This window comes from Lepidothrix coronata, unplaced genomic scaffold (genome assembly GCF_001604755.1).
Source record: "Lepidothrix coronata isolate B3197 unplaced genomic scaffold, Lepidothrix_coronata-1.0 Scaffold194, whole genome shotgun sequence".
In the NCBI taxonomy this organism is placed as follows: Eukaryota; Metazoa; Chordata; class Aves; order Passeriformes; family Pipridae; genus Lepidothrix; species Lepidothrix coronata.
The window spans coordinates 1,480,407-1,484,286 of NW_016690374.1; positions in this window are offsets into that span (position 1 = coordinate 1,480,407).

Consider the following 3,880-nt stretch of genomic DNA (forward strand, 5'->3'; position numbering starts at 1 on the left):
GAAGGGAAGGGAAGGGAAGGGAAGGGAAGGGAAGGGAAGGGAAGGGAAGGGAAGGGAAGGGAAGGGAACGGGAACACACTGTAATTTGTCTAATGAAGTGATTAGGAGATCTGGAGGTCTGGTTTATGAACAAATGAATAGGTCATTAAAGAAGAATGAATTAAAGATCAGACTGTAAAGTGCCAACATGGAACAGAACAAATGCTGGGAATTGCAGCCTTGTTAGGTTTACATAAAACTAATGAGACAAACTGCACAACTAGGTTTTCTTTTCCATAGTTGTCAGATGTATAAAGACTGTGTACATGACTGACTGCTGCATCCGCAGACATAGCATTCAAATCACCTTGAAAGTGATCTTGTTTCTTGAAACCAACAAGCATTTTTTGTTTTATAATTGGGGCAAGTAGAAGGGAGCAAAGGGGGCTTTGTACTTTCATCTGAGGGATCTATTTCCTTGGAAAGATAGACTTCTAAGGAAGTACAGATTTCTATAGTGATTCACCAAGAACTGACTTATGCACCTGTAATCTACCAGACCATTGGCAGAGGACAAAATTTTTACAGAGTAGTTAAAGGAAAGACAAAGGTTTCCTCAAACTTGTTATTTAAAAGAGGAGGAAAAGGAGAAAGATAAGTGAAAGGGAAGGAAGAAGGGAATCCACTATTTCAGTAATCACAATGTGTTATTGAGTGTCTTACAGTTGTTTTATGGGAGGACCTTGGTTTCACTTCTCAGGACATCTTCAGTTTCTCACAGGACTGCACCTCGTGGTCTTCTGCATAACCACTCATGACAATTTTTATTTTTTTATTCTACTATTTCTGATGACATTTGAGAAATAAATTTCTACTATTTCTTATGACAGAGAAACAGAGGAATGGGATTCTGGTTAGTGAGATGTTTGGAAGCTAAGCTACCTATGTTTAAAACAATGAGGTGGTTAGATTGCCTTTCTAGATTAAAACAGTCCTGGAAAAGGAGAAAATGAGATTAACTGTCTGGTTCCCAAAGTTGTCATTACTTTCAACAGAACACATTTGTGTGTTTCAAATCAACCAAAATTTGTTCTGATAAAGAAAAAAAAAGAACAAGTGGCTTTAACTTAATTTAGTAATTGCATATGGTATTTTCACATTAAAAGACTAATTGATAACAACTGTCATTTAAAAACCAGCTACTTTACAGAAGTACATTTCTCCATAGGTTTCCATAGGTTTTTACTATGACTAAATTAGAACACAACCTGAATACTTCATTGCTTGATAGACTAAGCTTCATTTGACCTGTTCTAGTCTATGATGTAAACTGTATCATATTAAAATTTATTGATGCTATTTAATTGGAAGATGGCAGCATTTCTCATTAGCCACTTAAAACGAGACCAACAGCAGAAAAATATCAGTATGAAAGCTATAAAAACAAAAATCTTGCAAATCAAAAGAATCCTGCTTATTTACTGATGTCTTACACTGAACAAAATCACTTCAACACACAAATAACAATAATAATAATGAGTAATTAAAGGAAGGGACAAAGTCAGGACTACAATATTCTATTCCCAGTTCAGCTACTGACTCACAGTGTGATTTTGCTCATTTACCACCTATAAAATGGAAAATGTGATAATGATAATGACAGGGATAATAATGCCTACATAAAAGAATGCTAGGAGTCTTAATGTTTGGAGAGAGCTTTGAGATAGAGCTGCTATATAAACAGAGAGTATAATTAACAAGGGACTACGAGCTTGCACAATTTGTACATTCTTTTAGAAGTAAAGATAGGTGAACTCTGTATATCTGAGATACCACAAGTCCTGTCTTGTAAGAGCTTATTTGGGAAACCATTATGTTTTGCAGTTGCCATTACATTGTAATGGAACCAGGCTTTTAAGAAGACCTAACTATTTACCAGTCATTAACACAAGAATCTTTAAAGGCAGTTCAAAATAATCTCATCACTGTGACTACTGGCTACAATTTGTCTTGTTGTATTGTCTTCTTTGTAGAGATGTGTAACAATGCATTTATATGAAAGACGAGAGCACGAGCACATGAACAAGGAGAAGAGTTTCAATGCCTTGGTGAATGCTGAATGCCTGAGGCATAGGTGAGCTTGGAGATTTTCTTATACTATAAATCCATTCTGCAACGTCTCTGAAAATGGACAAATATAACCCCAGGGATCATTTTCCTGACTAGTTCAGATGTCTACTCTGAGCACAGTGATATTCTTCTGCTTGTTGAAAGCCTTTGAAAATAAAGGGTTGCATGAGAACAGAAACCTAGTAAAAACGGGGATGAGATACTTTGGAAAGGTGAAGTCTCCCTTGCTAAAAGGCAAACGAAACAGTAGCTTTGGAAAGATAATATAAGCAACCAAAGTTAGAATAATAATGAGAAACAAATGTATGGATTACAGAACTTTGTAGACCCTAGCCTAATATCACCCTGTAAAACAGGTCAAAGGAATTTGCAAAGGTACACTGGTCTCTTTTTCTTATACAGTCAACTAGATTTTTTTAACAAATTAAATCAGCTAAAAAAAGAAGTCTATAAATAATCTTTGTGTGCAAACAAATGAGTAGTGCAGAGGAGCAGCAAAACCATCTTTTAATAGTTTGGTTTGTAGGAAAAAATTAGACAGAACTAGATTTTTATAAGACTGGCAGACTACAGGAACATGAAGTGATATTAAAAGCTTTTTTTGTAATTTTACATTTTTCTGAAACATATTCCAGCCATGACATTACAAACCCATTTCTATTTTCCCCAAAACCAGGAAAATCTCTCAGACCATCATAAAATGGAAAATGTAAAGACTGTAAGAAAATTGTTTGATTGTTCTAAGCTAGTTATGTTTTATTATCATTAATTATGACATTAGAAGTCCTCACTAAGTCAACTTCATGACACTGAGACATTAAAGAAGGATCATACTCTACAAGAACACAATTTGATTGAAGAACCAGTGAGGTAAAGCAAATTAGCTAATGGCACCGAAAGGGTCAGTGGCAGAAGAAGAGCAGTCCTTGGATTGCAGGGTCTATGATGTACATATGGAGCATAAAGATAATGCTTCCAGCATAAATTAGTAGGCCATCCCAAACCTAAAGGTGGTTATAAAGCCGTAAATATTTTGCATCCAACCTGGCTGCCCTGCCATGTTAACTTTCATGGTCCTACTCCTCTCCGTTCAGCCAGGTCTCTGGAGTGGCATCCTCCTCCTTTCATATCTCCACTTTGTTATTTAATATTTCAGAGATGGAGTACAGTTAGCTGGTGACAGGGTCCCAAGGAGAGTTACAGGGAAGAAAGAACAGGATGGGCATTAAGCACGTCACTCAGTGTTTCAAGATTTCTCACTGCTGAAAGATTTCATTTTGTGACAGAGAGTCCAAAAAAAGCCCACATTTCTGTAAAAGAGAACACACATAGATTGCTGCAGCTTTCCTCTTTTTTAAAAAAAAACTGAATAAATCCAAATGCTGATTATGTGTCACTGAGTAAGAAAGACTGAGAGGGAATGCCTTTCATGAAGACTCTATTCTGTAGCTGCCTTTATAGTCTTTCCTGAACATCTGTATGAAACGCTCAGCACCAGTCTCAGCAAAAAGCTAGATATTGCATGCATGAGGGTTGGTTTTATGTTCTTAATTGAGTAGAAAGTATGGCACGTCTCTGATTTGTTAGCTACATTACTGGGGAACAGGATCTTGGGAGAGCTTTCTGAGGACAGCAAATGGGATAAACCCAGACAGAACTTATATAAAATATGAAACATAAAACACAAAGCTTCTGTGGACGGAAAACAGCCATTTGTGATGTTGTACTAAACACACTGTTTGGTAGGATTTTTGCCCATGAAACACTAAAG